Source organism: Asparagus officinalis, chromosome 3 (assembly GCF_001876935.1).
Source record: "Asparagus officinalis chromosome 3, Aspof.V1, whole genome shotgun sequence".
NCBI classification, from domain to species: domain Eukaryota; kingdom Viridiplantae; phylum Streptophyta; class Magnoliopsida; order Asparagales; family Asparagaceae; genus Asparagus; species Asparagus officinalis.
In genome coordinates, this window is record NC_033796.1 from 106,341,938 (window position 1) to 106,350,657 (window position 8,720).

Sequence of the window (8,720 nt, forward strand, 5' to 3'; positions counted from 1 at the left end):
GATATTTTTGGAATAAATCAAGAGCTTCTTCAGTTTTTCTTTTATTTGGATAATGCATACATTTATTCTTTATATGTACAAATGTGCATTTATGGTAAAACTATGTCAAATAAAAGAGTGTATTTGTTAAAATGATCAAAGATCCACACTCTTACAAAATCCACATAAAGTTGAGGGTATTAGCTAAAAGATGGTTAAAGACACACACTTGTGGATTATGTTTGTGCAAATCACAAAGGGTAGTCATTATGCATTGAATATTTTCATATTTAGAGATGGTGTGAATCGCCGGCCAAACACTATCGTTCATCCTCCTAAACCTATATGATTGAGGTTATAGGGCGACACTTTAGTCCTTAGTTTCTAAGGTTGAGATAGTTCAAGTCTTATTATTGCTCATTATTCTCTTTGATATATTTAAATTTATCCAATGAACTGGTATAATTCCTTTTACTATTTGTTTCATATACTTTACAATGATATTTCATCATTTTGTATGTAATTTTTGATGTAACTTCTCTCGTATTCAAGTATTTTGTGATTAGATTTTAATCTCGTCCTGTTTTTCTATAAATTTTTGTATGAACTTGTGTTTATATCTCTTATCATTTGGATGATTTTTATCTGAATTTCTCAAGTATGAAGTGTACCCATTGGTGTGTTTTTAACTTTTGCTAATAAAAAAGTAGGAGAATTTTAATATGCAATTTGAAAATTTTGTTGGTGTTTGGTTAAGTGGTTTCATATTTTTTTAATTTTTTTAAAACACTTGGTGCAATGTTTCATTAGGAGTTTTGACAATACCTGTGGTTGATTATACTTTTCATGAATGCATGAATGTAGATGGAGCATTGAATATCTTTTTCTTTTGCATGAAAATGTATTTGTGCTTATTATTGCTGTATATGTATCTCAAATATGTACATATTCAGGTATTTCAAATTTAAAATTTGTTGTTATTAAATGGGAGCGATTGTTAGGACGTAGTTTGTATACTAGCTCTTGTTTGAGTAACAATAAACTCTTATTTAGTACTAGTAATTTTTTGAGATGGTATAATATAGGTGAAAATAGGTATATGAAGTGTACGAGCGGAAGCAACGTGAGAATCAAAATAAAAGTTGATTTCAACTTTGGACCCATCGATGGGGGTCAAAAACACATCTATGGGGTTCAGGTCATTAATGGTTTAGAGGGAAAAAATGCAGATTTTCAAAAATTGGATTTCAACCCATTGGTGGTTTACAGGCACCCATTGATGGTGCTCAGGAACTCATCAATGATCGTGAAGACCCATTGGTGGTTAAGACGACAGATTGTAGAATTATTCATTTAATCACAACCAGCCATTCATTGATCTCTTTCATCTTCAACTTCTACTATGATTAGGATATATCTCCTGATTAATTAGAGACTACATAAGATTGAAATAGATATATTTGAAGGAGAGGATTCTGGGGTTTTGAAGAGAAATATATTGGCCTTTCCATCATTGGGTTGCATAGCTTGACCCCCAATTCTAGGAGAAGTCCAAGGGCATGTTGGTGGGAGTGTCGTTGTGCCTCTGTTCACCTAGGAGGGAGCTCCTAGAGGGTGACAAGTTCATCGTGAAGGTGCCTCTCGATAGAAAGAACTCGGTCTTGGGGTCAACAACTGTTTGCATCAGAAATTATTTTCATTGTTAAACCCATAACAACGTTTATCATTTACACAGATTCAAAGAAGTTAGTCTTTCTATAAGACTTCTTACTACAATGAAAACAAAAAGAGATCTCCTAGAAACATACGCAAAGATCGTTTATCGGTCGTTGCTTGCGTAGGATCTTTGCATGTCCCGGGGACACTTTAGCCCGTGAACCTACGAATCAAGAGCTAGGTTGATCGTGAAGAAGGGTTGATATTCTTTGTTTTAACAAGGAAACTAGAATAGAAGTAAATATTTCAGCAAGGTGAGATAAATACTCTTCTCGAGTTCAAAGTAATGTTTTATCTCAAGGAAAGGGTGAAAAGCCTGCAGATCTTTCGAAATCTTCCTCTTTATGCTGAAGTTCGCCAAGATCTCCCCTCTCTCTCTCTTTGAAATTCATGTCTCTTTGCTCTGGAATTCGTCAGCACTTTGCCAAAAGATCAGATCTCCAGATCACACGTCTGTATGGATGCTAGGGGGTATTTATACACTTTGGACGCCATGTTTGCGAATAAGAATTCGTGATTTGAGTGTATCTTCAGTTAGAAATGACTTTCTCGTATTTCGGGATGTTCCCAAAGCAGTTAAGAAACCAATAGACTGCACGAATCCAGAGAAATCTATCAGAAAATGTTTCGGGCACCCTCCCTATGCGAGACACCTTTGTGTCTCGCACATGAGTGAGAGACACATGTTGTGTCTCGCACATGAGTGCGAGACACATGTGGTGTCTCACTGGCGAGACACATTTTTTTGTCTTGTAGGTGAGACACACTAATGCATGTCTCATTCCGCGTTTCGTCAATTTGCGCGTTCCATCGCTTCTTTGTTCTGTCTTTTTGCACGTTCCTTTGCTTCCTTTTGGCATCAGATGATCTTTTTTGACTCAGATGATTATGTTAATCATATCCTCTTCATCTTAAGCTGTATCCAGGAACTTATATGTAATTTTTGACGCCCACAAATACTCCCTCCAAAGTTTTTAGTCTCCTTAGTCTTTTATCGAGGAGTCTGGAATATTTTGGATAAGATAGGCCTTGTTTTCAATCTTGTGTGAAAAGGACCTGTGAATGGCTTCAGTTTTTCAACTTCTTTGGCTTTCAACTTACTCAATATTTTATCGAGTAGTTTGAAATACTTCTGGTGCTGCGTTTATCGCTTGACCATCGTCGAAATCTTGAATTAAAACTGGTGTGTTGATACTAAATTATCTCGTGTCGTTGAGTCAACATTGAACTGATAATCTTCATCAGGAGTTTATATCTCAATTGCATTTGAACTTCGTGTGCCGGAAATAGAATTATCCCAAGCCTGATTTTGGCAAAATTTGTCGGGCGTACTTCCATTGTCGCGTAAGCACAGTTTATACTCATACGTAGCTGGAGTCTACACAGTTTAAGTTTTTAAGGCGTTAGGGCGTGAAGGAGCAGTTTATACTCGTATACTTCTCGGAGTTTGGGAAAAACAAGCTAAGAATGCATCGAACACCCGCCAAGTTGAGCTGTTTGTGCGAGATTTAATTGTAGGACCAGCCGTTGGTGCTAATATAGCTACTATCTCTGAAGCTACCCCATGTGCTCGAGTCAGGGGACCAACTGATGAAGCTGGTGTGTCGGTGACTATTGAAACAATGTTATGAAGGAGGAGGTTACCAAGGCCTTGACTACTACCGCAGACTCCATACAAGTTAAGAGCGAATCTGTCGTTACGAGATGCTTATTATAGGATTTTTAGCAAACCCTCAGCCATCAACGGATTTGATGAGCCTTTACCGACTACCGTTTGAGTTGAGCCCTCATGTAGAATGTCTATGTCCGTTCCACATGTAATATTATGCTAAAAGAATAAACTCTTTTAGACTCGATGCTATGCTATTGAATACATAGACTTTGTTATTTTTACGAGAAAGACTAACTGGAAACACGTGTTAGGCGTAGGCTTATCTCTACTTAGGGATCGAGATAAAGTTCCACATACGTGAAAGGCATGGATTTTGGCCGCTATGATGTTGAATACGTATTCTTTGTTATTTTTACGAGAACGGACCACCCGATAGCATGTGTTAGATACAGACTTATCTCTAATGAGGGACCGAGATAAAGTCCTCTATGCCAGAGAGGCATAGATTTAGTTGTTATTAAGTCGATAATAACAACTGACTATACATGTGGGCTAGCTATACGTATAAACTTTTAGAATTTGGTCTTCTCTTGGGACAAAGATGAACCCATTTTGTCTTCTCTTGGGGCAAAGATGAACCCGTTTTGTCTTCTCTTGGGGCAAAGACGAACCCGTTGCTAGAGAGAAAGCATTTTATATTCTATCTCCTACTGTCTTTTCTTAGGGCAAAGACAAACCCAGTGCTGTAGATGAAGAATTTTATATTCTATCTCTGGCTTTAAAAGAAACTCAAAGTGGGATCTTCACTTCGAGAATCTAGAAAGGTGAAACTAAGAGTGGGATCTCAACACTGAGAATCAAAAATATTCGTATAACCCTAACTATCAAAAGATTTGATTACCCAATCTGAAGGTGGATTTCTCATTTATCAAGAAGGAATTCTGGTTTTAGCCCTAACTATAGGAAGGTTTAACCAAGTAGAAGTTTAAGGTGACCCTAACTGTAGGAAGGTTTGATCGCTCGATTTAGGTAGAGGCTTTTCGTTTATCGAAAGGGGATTTTTGCTTTGGTCCTAACTGGAGGAAGGTTTGACCAAATGGATAGTTTAAGACGACCCTAACTGTAGGAATGTTTGATCGCTTGATTTGAAAGTGGACCTTTTATTCATGGAATAAATCAAGAGGGGATTTTGGCTTTGGTCCTAATTGTAGGAAAGTTTGACCAAGAAACAGTGGGAGTGCAGGTACAAATAACAGTGGGAATGTTAACCTGTACAAATCACTTAGTGGGGATTTTTGGTGTCAAGTTTACATGGAATTAACACAATGGGGGTTTGACATTGCCATGGATCAGCAGATAGTGATTTTGAGTGTCGTGTTAGGACTTTAACAGTAGGAGTTGTTTGCGTCAGGAACAAGTTATGTTGTAGAATTCATTATAATTGTTCATTGGTTATAATGAATATCAAAGAGTGAGCTTCGTGCTTTGTAAAACTACTCTTTACAATAAAAATCAAATTACAAGCTCCTTAGAAACACATGCAGGATCGTTGTTTGGATCGCTGCTTGCACAAGATCTTTACATGTGTCGGGGGTGCGTTAGCCCGTGGACCACCGATTCACAGATTCTAATTGAACCGTGAAGGTTATTTGAGATTCTTGCTTCGTTTAGAAGTAAGAAAAAAAGTAAGTGAATATCTTATCAATGTAAGATGAACACTCTTCTCAAGATCAAGTCGAAGCTTAGATCTCAAGGAATCCCAAAGTATCTAGTTGTACTCGAATTTGATGAAGACTCTCTCTCTTTTGAGAAGAACGCTCCAAAGTGATCAAGTTCTCTGCTCAATCTGCTCTCTCTGCTTGGATTCCATCAGTAATGGTCTTAGGGGGTATTTATAGCCTTTAGGAACCATAACTATAATCAGAAGTTGAAAATAAATCATCCCGGGGAACTTCTATTTCCTAGATAATTGTAACTGTCTCGGAAGCATGATGAGCTTCTCATTTCCGAGATAGTTACAACTGTCTCGGAAACATGGTCATCTTCTGGCCATTTTGTAACTGCTTTTAACACATTTTAATGCCATTAATTGGCAGATATTGATGTAATTTTCACTTATAGCATCTCCCCCACGTTCAAACATGATCTTTGGCAGTTATGGAGCCACGTGGCATGTACAAATCTCAAGAAAACCATCATTCATTCTCCTTAGCTTCCGAGATAGTTGTGAGTGTCTCGAAAGTGGTGGACTCCCTTCATGCTTGTGAGACAGTTGTAACTGTCTCGGAAGCGTGTTGGCTTCTTCGTAGTTTTTGAGACAGTTGTAATTATCTCGGAAGCGTGTTAGCTTCTTTGTAGTTTCCGAGACAATCGTAACTGTCTCAGAAACTATAATTTTTCTTTATGCCTCTGATACATGTTTTGCACCTTGAAACTCGTGTGATGTACTTTTGATACACCCCTTAGTTTGTCTTTAGTTTTGGATGATTTCTTGTAACTGAGATGATGACGTTTATCACCTTCTCCCCGTCTTGAGCTATGTGTGATGATCTATAGGTAATTTTTGACGCCTTCAGATACCCTCTCCAAAGTGGTTTCAGCCTCAATCTTTTATAGAGGAGTTTGAAATACTTTGGATATGATGCATTTCTACTTCGATTCATTGACTTCTCTATATTTTAGCCTATTCAGTTTTTATCGTATAGCTAAATTTTTCCTGGTGTTGCGTTTATCGCTTGACCGTTGTCGAAATCTTGAACTGAAGTTGTTGTGTTGATTGCTGAATTTAGCTCGTGCCATTGAATCGACGATGAACTACTCATCTTGTTCGGAAGTTCATATCTGAATTATGCATGAAATCCCAGAACTTATTGATGCTTTTATCGGTGTTGACCTTCATTGTGATAGAAACATAGTTTATACTCATATGTTAACATGAGTCTACACAGTTTAGGCTCTTGAGACGTTGGAGCGTGGAGAATCAGTTTATACTCATATACTCCTTAGAGTTTTTAGGAAACAATTTAATCTCATGTACCCGTTAGGAGGTTGAAGGAGATGCAGTTTATACTCATATACTCATCGGAGTGTGCAAATGTGCTGATAATGTGTCGAGGATGCTTCACGAATACGATCATCGACCTATCGGGTTGACCCTTCTTCCGAGACAGTTGTAACTGTCTCGGGAGCATGGGTGGTTACCCCTTCTTCCGAGATAGTTACGACTATCTCAAAAGTGCGAGACAGTCACGACTGTCTCGCACGAAGGCAAACAGTCCCTCTGCCTGGGTTTTAAAACCCGACACTTAAGCCCTTTTTGGTTATCTTTGGCCACCTCTCCCGATTCAAAACTCCATCAAACCCCTTCCAAAGAGTCCTTAAAGCCCATTTTCTTTCCTTTTCCTCGGATTTGGTTGGATTTTGCTCATGGGATATTAGGGTTTTGGCTTTTTCTTCGAAGACTTGAGCCTTTCTTCTTTGTGATTCTTCTTTCCCTTTGATTTCAGGTAATAACTGAACCCATAGTTGCACTTTGGTTATTTTCCATGATTTTGTAGGCTTTAAACTCAAAATCCTAACCTTTATTGTGGGATTTCTTAATAAAAATCAGATTTTTATCATGTCGCCGAAGAGATCTCGCATCCTGAGGAGTAGATCTATCTCTCACGCCGCCGAGATAGTTGATCCCGATGTCGCTTCTTATGGGGGTATATTTTCTCCACTTTTTGTTGATTTAAATTTAGTATTTTGCGAACCATGCATGTAGATCCTCGTTTGCCATCCTTTAGAGGCATTCGGAAAGAGCCGGTATTCTCCTTTGAGAAGATCGACGCTAAATGATGTTGTTTTTCTTGGACAAAACACATCTAAAGGCAAGAGGGACCATTTTATATTGTTTCATATTAAAGGTCGTATATATTGTCGTAGTGTTCACATGCGATGATGTATATTGCCTTTCATGTGTGTACCAATTGAAATCGTTTCCCCTATTATAAGGTGGTGACTCTATATTGTGGATTCACGAGATGAGTTCTACCCCTTATTTAGCTTTAGAACATCCCTTTTAAATAGATTCCAACCATCTATTTTTTTCTTTTTAGTCCATTTTCCTACTATAACCTTCCCCGATGGAGAAGTCACTGGTCAGAGTAGTGCCACATACTCTCGCTATGAAGGAATTCCTCTAATTGAAGAGTCACCTCAATTTTATGCGGACTGTCCGGAGGACGTCCCCAAGCTTGTGCAACAAGGAGACCATCGTACTCTATGCCTGTTGATTACAGACGCTCCCTTGACACGGGACCAAGATTTGACACAATCGTTAAGGAACCACAGTACCTCTTCGGAGATTCGGTGAAGGATCCAAAGGCCCTTTCTTGTGCACCCGTACAGTGGCTGAATGAGTGTGGTTCAGAATTCTGGTATTTGCCATCAATTCCTCACCACCATTCTCTTTTACGGTTTAGGAATTTAGCCGTAGGTCGTGAAATGTCTTGGAGGTTGACCGAGGACCACGAGCATGTCCATTGTGGTTTTGTTAGGAAGGATGCTAAAACCCTAGGATTGAGTGACAAGAACTCTGTACGAGGGCTTCACCCGGGCGTTCTAGGCTAAGACAATGTCCCTCAAAATGAAATATTAGCTAAGGCTAACACTGTAAAGGGTCGCCTGGCGAAATTAGGAAGAGATATCCCTATTAAGAAATTTAGGTGTTATGGCTGGTTCATTATTCTGGAGATAAGTGGTGGACAAGAATGACCAACTACGTATTGAAGCATTGAGGACGCGAGTTGAATGAAAATGGATTATACGTCCCTATTCAAGCTAGTATGTATGGTATGTAAATTAATGTTGATTATTTCTTTGTTCTGTTTGAAATTTATAATCCCGACACCAACACCTTCCTGACCAAGAATGGAGAATTGGGACTCCCTCTCCATGATATGATGAAGGTTTCTGGGTTACCCATGGGTGACGTGCCCTCTTTTCGATGGTTGGTCAACTGAATAGGATGAAGGAGCAAGCTAGAATAGCTTATGATACTTTATGGGAATTAACGTGTCACTATTATACTGCCATGGCAACAATGGAGACTAAGGCCAAGAAGAAATCTCTCCAACTTAGCTTGAAACAGTTTGCTGACTACCTGCTCAAGAACCTTGAGAATCATTCTTATAGAGTAGTGTGTGAGTTGCCTCCTTTATCCCCGTCGAAGATTAATGGATTATTGGAGAAAATGAATGCTCAAACATATACTTCCTACTCAGAAGATGGATTTCCTTATGGCACCAGGTTCAGATCATTTTTAAGGAAAGCCGGCACACAGATTGAACCAACAACTCTTTTAGCTAGGTATTTAGCTATTTGGTTAAAGAAGTGTATGGTACCTCACCAACCTTCTTATGCAATGCCT